Source organism: Lepus europaeus, chromosome 10 (assembly GCF_033115175.1).
Source record: "Lepus europaeus isolate LE1 chromosome 10, mLepTim1.pri, whole genome shotgun sequence".
Lineage (NCBI taxonomy): Eukaryota > Metazoa > Chordata > Mammalia > Lagomorpha > Leporidae > Lepus > Lepus europaeus.
The window spans coordinates 42,795,982-42,809,865 of NC_084836.1; the positions used below are offsets into that span (position 1 = coordinate 42,795,982).

General features: G+C 39.6%; 1 protein-coding gene across 3 annotated transcripts in view; it reads right to left on the bottom strand.

The window, feature by feature from the left end:
• The window catches only part of NAV3 (neuron navigator 3), a 1,248,892-nt gene that overhangs the window by 281,529 nt on the left and 953,479 nt on the right, over positions 1 to 13,884 (bottom strand). The window lies entirely within an intron of this gene.

A 13,884-nucleotide genomic window follows, 5' to 3' on the forward strand; every position in this document is an offset into this window, starting at 1 on the left:
AAATTAGGAGTGTTGCATTGAAGACAGTCATTTTATATTTCTTCACAAAGGTTTATTGATAGCAATTAAAGCTTCACATATCAACTTTTACCCATATTACTTGCAATGCAGTCTGATGTTTAAAAATTTATTTTAGTGTATTTCTTATTAAATAGTCATGTGCCACACACTAACTCCATAACATACCGTGATCAAGCTGCAGATGGAAAAGTCCCACAGTGCATGTAAGGGAAGTAGGCCAAGTAGTTAGGAGCAACTTTTTAATTTCTACCCCAGTACTCCATAAACAGGGACAGGAAGGAGTTTTATAAAGAATGCTATGCAAGTATGCTATCTACTTTAAATGCAAAACCTTTTCATTTTCCCCATAAATTCCATGCTTTTTAATTTCCTTCTGCAAGAAGTTTAGAGAGACAATATGGTTTTCATAAATCCATACAATTAACACACAGCAGAGCCAGAATTCAAATTCAAACTTGTCAGTCTGCAATAAACTTGCTGTTTCTGCCACACTACACTTCCTCTTCCTCCCACTGTAATTTACACATTCGGATTTGCCCATTCTCAGCTTCTGCTCATGCCCCCTGCAGTACCGTCATATGACTAGGATCAAACCGGTACTTGATAAACATTTTGTTGAATATGAGGATGACACATATAGGGTGAAGGTAAAGACAGAAATGGCATGGAAATTTCACTATTAGACACATTTTACAAGTTTACAGGCTTTAAATGTTTCCAAATTATTCCTCAACTATCCATTGCATTTTTATATGCCAGTAGAATAACATACAGAATGACGGATGCATCCACAAGCCAAGGAATGCTGGTATCCAACAAAGGCCAAAAAACACCAAGAATGGATTTGTCCTCCCGCCTCAAGAGGGAGGAAGAACAGCATTGCTGACAATGGCCTGATGGTATGTACAGCTTTGAGAATTTTGGGCCTCCAGAACTGTGAGAGTTTGAACATCTCTTGTTTTTGTTAGTCCAATGGCAATTTGTTACAGTAGCCATGGGAAAATGACCTATCTATTCAGTAAAGTACATGATATGAAAACCAAAACTTTAGCAAGTTTAAGGATAAGCTAGGCTCCTTGTGAGCAAATAGATTTCCAGGCCTTGAAATCTGATGCTGTCATTCTTTTTTTTTTTTTTTTTTTTTTTTTTTTTCTCACTTGAAAGGCAGAGACACAGAGGAGGAGAGGAAAGAAGAGAGGGAGGGAAGGAGATACAGAGATCTTCTATCCGTTGCTTCAGACATCAAATGCCTGGATCAGCTAGGGCTGGTCCAGGCCACAGCCAGGACAAAGGATTGAAAGGATTGAAAGGACACAATCACTGCTGCCTCTCAGGGTGCACGTGAGCAGGAAGCCGGAATCAGAAGCAGAGCTGCGCTTGAACCCATGTGTTCCGTGATGGAACACACGCATCCCAGTGGATTCTTAATGACTACACCAAACACCCAACTCAGAAGCTGTCATTTATTAAGTCGTGGGCTTAAGGAGGGGTGGTAAAAGGTATAATTTAATTGGGTGTCATGCATTGTTGCATTGCAAAAACTTGTATGCATTCCATTGCCCATTTCAAGTTTACTTGTGCTGATGGACAGGAAAGGGGGATGGTAATTTTTATTTTTTCTTGTTTTTTTTTTTTGTTTAGTTGGTGTGTGGTTAGATGTAAAGGTAATTCAAATAGTTCATGGAATCAGTGTTAAAATATAAGATTTTGGTGCAAAAACCCATGCACATTTTTTCATAATATGCATTTCTACAAACTTTTAAAATGTACTTATTTACTTACTATTTATTTATGCATTAATTATTTGAAAGGCACAGGGACACAGAGGCAGAGACACAGAGACAGAGAGACATATTGTTTAACTGCTGGTTCACTTCCCAAAGACCCACAACAGCTGGGGCAGATCCAGGCAAAAGCCAACCGCTTGGAACTCCATCTACATCTCCCATGTTGTAGGCAGGAACTCAATTACTTGGGACACCACTTGCTGACTCATTAGCAAGAAGCTTTCTGTGAACTTTCTGAAGATTCTTTATATGCATGGAAGTGCAGGGATAAGTTTATTAAATAGGCACTAGAGTTTAATAATGAAGCTTTGTAGCCAAAGAATCAGAGTTTGCATCCTGTTATTGTAATTTGCACATTATTTCAAACTGAGAAATGTCTACCCTTACAAAGCCTCAGATTTCTCATCTGTGAAATGACAATTAAAACAATTCTATGAGGCTGGCACTGTGACATAGTGGGCTAACGCCCTGGCCTGAAGCCCGGCAACCCCTATGGGTGCTGGTTCAAAAACTAGCTGCTCCACTTCCAATCCAGCTCTCTACTATGGCCTGGGAAAGCAATAGAAGATGGCCATACTCCTTGGGCCCCTGCAACCACATGGGAGACCCGGAATAAGCTCCTGGCTCCTGGCTTCGGATCTGCGCAACTCCAGCTGTTGCGGTCAACTGGGAAGTGAACCATCCGAAGAAAGACCTCTCTCTCTCTCTTCTTTCCCCTCTCCTTCTCCCTCCTCCTCCCCCTACCCCTCTCCCCCCTCCTCCCCTTTTCCCTCCCCCTACCCCTCTCCCCCCTCCTCCCCTTTTCCCTCCCCCTTCCCCTCTCCCTCTCCCTCTCTCTCCCCCTGTCTGCTTCTCCTCTCTCTGTGTAACTCTTTCAAATAAATAAATAGATATTAAAAAGCCAAATCTGGATCAGGTTAAAACCAGGATTCAGGAACTCCACTGGGTCTGCTACATGGCTGCAGGGGCCCAAGGTCTTGAGCAATCTTCTACTGCTTTCCCAGGCCACAGCAGAGAGCTGGATCTGAAGTAGAGCAGTTGAGACCCCATATGGGATGTTGGCACTACAGGCTGTGGCTTTACCCACTACACCACAGCAGCGGACCCAAGACATTAATCTTTAATCCGTGTGTTTATTTGTGTCCTTCACATATACATATTCACATCAGTAATGAAGAAAAGTCTATTCTATTTCATATGTTAATATGAAGCTAAGATCATTATAAACATAAAAATGTTACCACAGAGTTCTATATGGGTATGATTAAACAAATATAACCACAAAAGTACAGATCTGAAAAATTTATCAAACTTCACTGGATAAAATCATTTTTGCTCAAAACTTTACTATCCATTTTAGCTGAATTGGTAATTACAAAATAAGTAACAAAGTTAAATATATAGTCAATTAAAGATGACATTGAATCTTCATTATAAGCTATAAATGGCAATATAAAGTGTTGTTATTATGAAATTATAAAAATTTATATCAGTATTCATTGATTTCACAATCTATTCTATGGGTATTCAGCAAATTCCTGTTTTTCAGTTTGTTGCAGTTGCAGACAATCAAATAATGGAATTTATTTCTTTATGAATAAAACTACCCTATATTCAAATAATGCCTGTTTATAAATAGTGGTAAAGTTACACACAACAATTATTATGAAATGCATGGTTTCACCATACATTTATAAATCATCAGTTCTCTCACATCCTTAGCAGTTTATATTCCTGCCACAAATGAAAAACATTAGTATAATATGCAAGAAAAATTCTTCTGTATATCAAGACGTTGAGTTGTGGTGGGGAGAGGGAAAGAAACCAAAACCTTACAAAGAATAAGAAGGCGGGCAATTCGAACGAAAATCCCACCAAGTTGTTTTTGGATATCAACAAACCGATTCTATAGTTTATATGAATATCCAAACAACTCACAGTAGCTAACTAAAGGACATAATGTGCTGTACATTGTGATTTAATGCTATAATTAGTACTCAAACAGTGTGTTTCACTTTATGTTTCTAAGTGGCTGCAAACTGTTAAAATCTTTACTTAATATATACTAAATTGATCTTCTGTATATAAAGAGAATTGAAAATGAACCTTAATGTGAATGGAAGGGGAGAGGGAGTGGGAGATGGGAGGGTTGCGGGTGGGAGATGCGAGGGTTGCGGGTGGGAGGGAAGTTAGGGAAGGGGGAAGCCACTGTAATCCATAAGCTGTACATTGGAAATTTATATTCATTAAATAAAAGTTAAAAAAAATCTTAAAGGACAAAATTGGAAGACTGATCCCTCCCAATTTCAAGACTTATTATAAAGCTATGGAATTCGGCTGGCGCCGCAGCTCAATAGGCTAATCCTTTGCCTTGCGGCGCTGGCACACCGGGTTCTAGTCCTGGTCAGGGCGCCGGATTCTGTCCTGGTTGCCCCTCTTCCAGGCCAGCTCTCTGCTGTGGCCAGGGAGTGCAGTGGAGGATGGCCCAAGTCCTTGGGCCCTGCACCCCATGGGAGACCAGGAGGAAGCACCTGGCTCCTGGCTTCGGATCAGCACGATGCGCCAGCTGCAGCGCACCAGCCGCAGTGGCCACTGGAGGGTGAACCAACGGCAAAGGAAGACCTTTCTCTCTGTCTCTCTCTCTCACTGTCCACTCTGCCTGTCAAAAAAAAAAAAAAAAAAAAAAGCTATGGCATTCTAGGTTGTATGGTAATAGCAAAAGATCACACAGATCAATAGAAAAGAAAGAAAGCCCAGAAACCAGAAATAGACCCACATAATAAATACAGTCAACTGATATTTGACAAAGAAGCAAAGGCAAAAGAACAAGGCAAAAATAACGTTTTAAACAAATGGTGCTGGAACAACTGGACATCCACATTCAAAAGGAAAAAAAAAAGTTTAGACACTGACCTTATAGGCTTCCCAAAAAACTAACTCAAAATGGATTATACATTTAAACATAAAAAACTATAAAACTTCTAGAAGAAAGCATAGAAAAAATATATATAATCCCAAATGTGGCAATGACTTTTTAAACAAAATATCAAAGGCATAACCCATGAAAGAAATAATTGATAAGCTGGATTTCCTTAAGATTAAAAATTTTGTTCTGTGAAAGACAATGTCAGAATGAGAAAATATATCATAGACTTGGAGATGATATTTGCAAAAGACAAACCTTTTATCTAAAATTATAAAGAATCTTAATACTCAACAATAAAAACAATTTGGTAAAAAAGAAATAAGGCCAAATACCTCAACAGGACCTAATCAAAGGAGATATGTTTATGACAGATAAGCGTGACAAAATATTTTCCAAGTTCTCCTTTATGAGACAATGTAAAATTACAGATAGATGCTTAACAGAATGGCCAAAGCCCAGAAGGTTTTCATCACCAATTATTAGGATATGAGCAACAGAACTCTCATTCACTGTTGGTAGGAAAACAAAATGATGCAGACATTTTGGAAGACAGAGGGAGGTTTCTTACAAAACTACATGACTAAATGATCCAGCAATCATACTCTTTTTTTTTTTTTTTTAATTTTTTTTTAATTTTTTTTTTTTGACAGGCAGAGTGGACAGTGAGAGAGAGAGACAGAGAGAAAGGTCTTCCTTTTGCCGTTGGTTCACCCTCCAATGGCCGCCGCGGTAGCACGCTGTGACCGGCGCACCGCGCTGATCCGATGGCAGGAGCCAGGTGTTTATCTGGTCTCCCATGGGGTGCAGGGCCCAAGGGCTTGGGCCATCCTCCACTGCACTCCCTGGCCACAGCAGAGAGCTGGCCTGGAAGAGGGGCAACCGGGACAGGATCGGTGCCCCGACCGGGACTAGAACCCGGTGTGCCGGCGCCGCTAGGCGGAGGATTAGCCTATTGAGCCGCGGCGCCGGCCGCAATCATACTCTTTGTTAACGATCTCAAAAAAGTTAAAAACACATCCACACAAAAAACTGCACGTGCACATTTATAACAGTTTTGTTTATAAATTTTCAAAATTTGGAAGCTACTAAGATGTCTTTCAATAGGTTAAATGTTTAAATAAGCTGTAGTACATATAGATGATGGAATATTATTTAAATAAAAAGAAATGAGTCATCCAGTCATGCAAATACATGGAGGAAATTTAAATGCGTAGTTCTAAATGGAAGAAGTTGATTTGAAAAGGCCTCACATTGTATGAATCTAACTATACAACACTCTGGAATAGGCAAAGCTATGTGGAGAGTCAAAGAATCAGTAGTGTCCAGGGGTAAAGGAAATGGAAAGAGGAACAGATGAAGTGCAGAGAAATTTTAGAAGAGTGAAACTATTGTGTATGATTCTACAATGGTGGATACATGCCAATGCATATTTGTCCAAACCTACAGAATGCACAATACACAGAGTGAACAGGTAAACTACACACTTTGAATGATAAGCATGGATCAATGCAGATTCACCAATTTTAATCCACTGCTCTGGTAAGGAAGGTCAATACTGGGGGAGTGGGTACATAGGAAATCTCTATTGCTCTGAGTTTTGTGATAACCTAACATTTTTTTTTTAAAGTCTTTTTAAAACGGAAGAATGGGTTAGAAGGAAATCAGAAAATCCCAAGACCTGAAACCCAGGTCTTATTTTTTTTTTAACTTGGTGTTGTTTTATTACATTTATTTATTCACTTCAGAGGAAGAGGGAGGGCGAGGGAGAGAGAGAAAGGGAGAGGGTGGGGAAAGAGAGAAGGAGAGATAGGGAGAGAGAGAGAGAGAAAGAGAAAGAGAGAAAGAGAAAGAGAGACAGAGAGAAAGAGAGAGAAAGAAAGAGAGAATGAGAGAGAGAGAGAGGGACTCCTATCCAGTAATTCACTTCCCAAATGCCCAGAACACCCAGGATCAGGTCAAATCTGGGCTCCAGGAATTCAATCCAGGTCTTCTACATGGGTGAAAGGGACCTAGTCACTTGAGCCATCGCCTGCTGCTTCCCAGGATACACATTAGAAAGAAGCTGGAATCAGGAGATGGAGCCAGGACTCAAACTCAAGCTCTCCAATGGGGACACAGGTGTCCTAAATGATGTCTTCAGTGCTATGCCAAATACCCACCTCTAAACTATTTTTAAAGTAAGTGTAAAAGAGATCTGGCTGAGGCTCAGATATACATGAGTCAAAATGTTGACTGTCAATTACTAAAGAGGGGACACAGGTACCCTCAGTGAATCCCTGTAGCCTTGCAGGTTTTATGTGATGACTAAATGAAGAGTGAAAGCTAAGAATCTAACACGAGGGGCCAGCACCGTGGCTTTATGGACTGGGCCTCCTCCTGTGGAGCTGGCATCCCATGTGGGCGCCAGTTCGTGTCTACCTGCTCCTCTTCCGATCCTGCTTGTGGCCTGGGAAAGCAGTGGAAGATGGCCCAAGTGCTTGGGTCCCTGCACCCACTTGAGGGACACAGAGGAGGCTCCTGGCTCCTGGCTGTGGATCGGCCCAGTTCCAGCCATTGCAGCCATCTGCAGACAGAACCAGTGGATGGAAGACCTTTCTCTCTGTCCCTCCTCCTCTCTCTCTGTAACTCTACCTCTCAAATAAATGCTTTTTTTAAAAAAGCATCTAACACAAAACCATATACACATACTAGTTGACATACAATCAACAAATGAAATCAATGAATGATGATGACAATGTTGAACTCTCAGACCCATCTCTAAAATTCTGTTTCTATATAATGATTTCCCAGTTTGTTAGATTTGAAATGTGGTTAATCATATTTCAATACCATACCATACAATAAGCAAATCAGGCAGAAAATATGATTTTTTTGGTAACTTGTAACAAGGCATATCATGAGTTTTTGTTTTTGTCTAACCAAACAAGTCAATTTAACTGAATTTATATTAAAATCACTTAAATCTATGGTCAGCACATTTATCAAAATTTTAAATAATTTATACGATCAGAGATAAACTTTTCAAATGTTTGCACAGAAGTTAAATGAACAAGATTTCCCCTATATCATTTCTTTTTGTTCTTCTTACAGTAATAAAACTTTAAAAATATCAATAACCAGGGCCGGCGCCATACACAGTAGTTTAATCCTCTGCCTGCGGCACCAGCATCCCATATGGGCTCCGGTTCTAGTCTTGGCTGCTCCTCTTCCAGTCCGGCTCTCTGCTGTGGCTGGGAAAGCAGTAGAAGATGACCCAAGTCCTTGGGCCCCTGCACCTGTGTGGGAGTCCTGAAGGAAGCTCCTGGCTCCTGGCTCTGGATCGGCGCAGCTCCGGCCATTGCAGCCATTTGAGGAGTGAACCAACAGAAGAAAGACCTTTCTCTGTCTCTCCCTCTCCCTGTCTAACTCTACCTCTCAAATAAATAAATAAAATCTTTAAAAAAGAAATCACTAACCATCATTCATTGTTAAGCCATGAATATCACAATTGTGCTTTATCACCAATTATTACAAGGGCAATTTTCTGGTAAATTTTGAGAAGGATGAATTCTATTATGAAGGAATCTGTAGGACGCACAATTTAATCTTTAGACCTTATAAAAGAGATGGCTAACATTTTTCTGTAATAGCATAGCCAAAATAAGAACTTAAATAATAATCTCATAGCTAGATTCACTTCGCCATCAGCGAAGTATACAGTAAGTAGAAAAAACCTCCCTTTCAGACCAAAGGGAAAGAAAGTTTTAAAGTGAGAATATAATTTTCCTCAAGGGCATTGTCTACCTTAGAAAAACTACTACAGAATGTGCCTGTGACTATAGACTTGTAGTTCAGGCCACCGAAGATTAGAGATGGGACACGGGCACTCCCTTGACTTGCATCCTCTGGTCTGCTTTAACACAAACCAGGAAGAAAAGAAAGCTAGGCATCAGAAGCAATGGGTGGCAGGCCTATTAATGGCTGATCTGTACAGTGATCTGCCCTCAAGGAGACCCAACAGGCCAGTCCACTGCAGTGGCTTTCAATGTGGTAAGCCTGGGCTTCAGCAGAAGTCAGCTTGTGAAGAGCCCTGGCAGCTCTGCCAAGAGTTGGATCACTGGAAATGGACCTGCCCTGGAGTCGAAGGATGCCCAGGTCAGAGCCACAGATCTTATTGGCTCTAAGCTGAAAAGCCCTTCACTCAGCCCAACTTCCAAAGTGACCACTGCAGCTGAGGGGACAGCCAAGTAGGGTCAGCAACATTGTAGGCAGAACTGTAAATTTCTTGTTAGAGATGCCACCTGCCTTTACCTGGCCAGCTCTCCTCCCAGGCCAGCCAAGTAATGAAAGTCAACAGAGTGCCTTCCCCTAGGAGGTTCACACCTCCCTTAGGATATACCCCATGTGAAGAGATAGATAGGTCTGGGCCTCTGAATTTACAAGGCCTAAAGCCCAACAGATTATTATCAAGCCCCTTCTATCAGGTTCTATTTGCCTCTCAATCAGAAAACTTAATTGTAGCTTAGACAGCACCTTTCTTAGCTCCTCTAATAATGACTCTGTCCTTTGTTCTAGACCCTGTCTAGTGCACTTGGGCCTCATTCCTTTGTAATCATAACCTCTACTCTACCACCAATGGCTCTACTCCCAACCTGTGTGTACTGATGGTCCTCTTCCCCACTTAATGCTGTATAATTGTTCAAACCTGGTAAATGCCACTCTTAGGATCATTGGTTACTATCCTCACTCTGTCTTTTATGACCTTGTCTAAATATGATCAGAGTCGGCAAACTTGGAAGGCTTCCATAGCCTTGGCAACTCATGACGACAGCCTAGGGTGGTTATTGGCGCCATAAACTAGAGTGTCAATTTGTTGGGTCAACAACAGGAGCCACTGTGCACTTGCTCCTCATGTGGGATCTCTGTCCTTAATGTGCTGTACATTTTGATTTAATGCTATAACTAATACTCAAACAGTATGTTTCACTTTGTGTTTCTATGTGGGTGCAAACTGTTGAAATCTTTATACTAAATTGATCTTCTGTATATAAAGAGAATTGAAAACGAATCTTGATGCAAATGGAAGGGGAGAGGGAGTGGGAGAGGGGAGGGTTGCGGGTGGGAGGGAAGTTATGGGAGGGGGAAGCCATTGTAATCCATAAGGTGTACACTGGAAATTTATATTCATTAAATAAAAGTTAAAAAAAAATTTGAGAAGGATGGAAGGTGAAATACATAGAGCAATAACTTGTTTCAAAAATACTACATAAGGGATGGTGTTTGGCCTAGAACTTACAACGCCAGCTCATTTTGGAGTACCTGGCTCTGGCCCCTGCCTTTCTGATAATGTGGACCCTGGGAGGAAGCCATGATGGCACAAGTAATAAAGCTACACTACCCCTGGGGGAAACCTGAACTGAGTTCATGTTCCCCAGCTTTGCCACCAACTCTGCCCCCAGTCCCTGTGCATATTTGAGGGAAAGAACTACCAGATGGGAGTTCTCCCTCCCCTCTCCCCTTTCCATCTGCCTCTCTCTTTCTCGCCCGCTTCCTGTCTCTGTTTCTCTGCATTTTAAATAAATATTTAAAAATACTAAATTATTGAAGATTAAAAAACCAAAAGTACAGAAGCATTTTTGTCAAATATTCCTCTAATACTAGGTATTTTGTGTCTAGTATACTGGCTGGAAAACAATCTATAGCATTTTAAATTAAAAAAGATAAAAGAACATACTGTTTAAGTGGTGAATATTCAAATACATAGTAAAAATATTGACTATAATTTATAATAGCTATACCTGCATCTGTAAATGTTATTAACATCCCTCAGAAAATGTTTTATTTTCTCTCTATAAAGAAAAAAGTTGGAAATCAAATCAAAATAAGATACTTCTTTCTAATTTCTATTTGTAATATCAATTACAAAAATCGATATAGATATATATTGTTATAAGAAAAACATTTAAACTATTCTATCATAAAAAGTTAATGTAATAAAACATTCTTATATTTTCAACTTTAATTTCTAAATGGCAGACTAAATAGCTCCCTCCCACATACAAAATTCCTCTTTGCTGGTTTTCTTGTAAATTAGATACTAGGCTTCATATATCTCATAAAACATCCTTGTTACCACACTATGAAAGCAGTTTCAAACACATATAGATATTAACATCCAAACATATTTTGAGACAAAATATTGAAGGCAAACCATGGTCTTTGGTTATCTTTACATCAATCTAGCAAATCAAATTTCCAATGAACTTTAGAGTTCAACAGCCCAATTTCCTTATTGCAGAAGGAGCAGAGGCCCCAAGTGTTTACTAAATTCTTCCTTCTGAGTCACATGGTCAGAATTAAAATTCCGCTGACCTTTCAAGACCAAAATACTTTCTCTGAACCTTACTAGCTACAGTATATGAAGTGACTTCTAGAGACAGATTCTGTTTAAAAAACATCAAGATGATATTGTAAAACGTATAAATACTCCTTTTTCCAAAGTTTGAACCTATATAAAAATAATGAAATCATTAAAGAACTTCAGGATAGTGATTTTCATTGAGTATTTCTGCAGACATAAGAATTATATTTGTAGGAAGGCATTTGTCTTCATTGATCTATCTTTTTCTAGCTATTCCCAGACATGCAGTTTCAAAAATGGCAGGGGATCATGTGGATGGCCTAACATAGCAATATTCCACTCCTCTGAGTCACAGCACCAGAATCCTGCACTCTGCCATTTATAAGATTTCATTATAGCTTTAAGAGCATTCCAATATTTTATCTCTTCCCTATATGGTTAGGAACCTCATCTTATCCTACTTAAGAAGATTCTTTAAAACAGCAGTAATTACAAGAAAGAGCAGAAAGAAGTAAAACTTGAAAGGACAGAATACTGATGAAAGCCCTGGTCACTGTTACTATCAAGGATAGTTTCACTTTCCAGATAACAGTACGATAACAGTAGGAGAGCAAATGCCTCGGAAATTCATAACAGCAATTACCGTGGAAACCACAACCATGCCAGAGATGGAATCAGATAGGCGGGAAAGACTGAAACTGAATTTTCTATCTTCTAGAAATAAAGAAAAAAATGTACAAGAAGGACAAGTTTTCCAAAATCTTCATGGGGCAGATTTTAAACAATCACATACATAATGCAATAGAAAAAAAAGTTGAAGGTTGTGGCTGAAAAACAAAACAACTGAGCTACTAGAGAGAGGTCAAGGAAGCAGCCAGGAAAGAAGAAAGAAGAAAGAACAAATTGTGAGCCATATCTGCCGGATCCTTAGCCATGCCATATCCACTTGCTTTCTGATTACTTCATGCAATCAGATTAATTAATTCCTCTATTCATTTGTGAAGATCCTTAAATATAATGTTCTATTTTAAAATAAGGAAAATTTCTGACATGTTTAACATGTTTGTCTAAGAAGCTTGCACTTGTGCCTCTCTGCATTTCAAATAGATATTGGACTTTTTTTTTTTTTTAGCTATTTTTAATCTGTGGGGCATTCTGAACATTCCTGGTATTTATAGTTTACTATTTCTCGTGTAAGCTCATCAAAGTTATGGCATGCAGCATATATTTTGAATCCTGATACCACCCACCTAGAAATTACTTAACAGGTGATATCCATATTAGTAACTTCATCTTTGGATGAGGCTAAATATAGTGTGGAATAACCTCCTACAAAAGAAATTCTGTATTTCAGGATGAGTTTCATCTCATGCTCACTGATGAAACATAGCCATGGCATTAAAACTGAGAGTATATATAAATCAAAATATCTCAGTAACAGGAGTTAGAACTTGCTCAAAGGACAACAATGTTTTTCTTAAGTGGTATCCTTTGGACTATTTTATTTGAAATAAGTAGTGTTATGATCATATATAATATAAATATGAATTTTCCTATCATAAAGTATATGTGTTGTTTTTTCTTTATTATAAGGCAACTATTAGAGAATCACATGAATAGCAGCATATTAGCATTAAATTCTGTTAGCATAGTGATTTGAATTTCTAGAATTTCTGTTTAAATTTCAAATATCTACACATTTTCCTAATCATCTCCTCTATACACAACACAAAGGAAACTATATCCCTATTTCTTTCCAATATTAAATAGTTCAAGTGGATTTTAAAGTTTTCATCTATGCCACTTTTTTTAGGACTCACATTCATCCCATTCCATCCCAGCCCCTTGGATCCTTCTATCTCCTCTACTGTTTCCTCCTTCTTGCTTATTTCTTCCCTTGGAAATTGCCCACAACTCTGTCTTTCTCTCAAACTATACAATAGGACACTCTTAGAGAGATGATTCACGACCCAACAGATATCTACATGTCTTAGCTATCTTGAACATATTATCCTTCTACGGAAGATCTTCACATTCAGACAACTGTGACCGATTACTAGTACTGACTTCCTTATCCCAGAGCACCGATTAGTCAGCTATACAGCATCCGCCACAGTCTGTTCATCTCACTTTCCCCTATCTTGCTGAGCTAATCCAAGTAGCATAGCTTCAACCACAAATTCTAGCCTGAGGATTAACAATCCGTAGCTGTGATCCACTTTCTCAAAGATGGTTCATGATTTCTCTTCCCTTTCACATTTCTTTTTTTTTTTTTATTTTTTATTTGGCAGGTAGAGTTATAGACAGTGAGAGAGAGAGAGAGAAAAGTCTTCTTTCTGTTGGTTCACGCCCCCAGTGGCCACTATGGCCAACACTACGCCGATGCGAAGCCAGGAGCCAGGTGCTTCCTCCTGGTCTCCCATGCAGGTGCAGGCGCTCAAGCACTTGGGCCATCCTCCACTGCCCTCCCTGGCCACAGCAGAGAGCTGGACTGGAAGAAGAGCAACCAGGACTAGAACCAGCGCCCATATGGGATGCTGGCGCTGTAGGCGGAGGATTAACCAAGTGAGCCATGGCACCGGCCCCTCCCTTTCTCATTTCTAATGCCTACACCTCTATCACATAAATTAAAATCCCTCAGCCTTAAAACCTAAGCTTCCTTCTCTGCTGACATCGCACAGACCTCCTATAAGATCTTATCTTTGTCCAAGGCTCCAACCATTACCCACATGCCAGGTACAGTTGAACCCATACCTTTCTCAGACATTTAGAAACACATGTCTAGGGATGGGCATTTGGGAAAGTGTCTA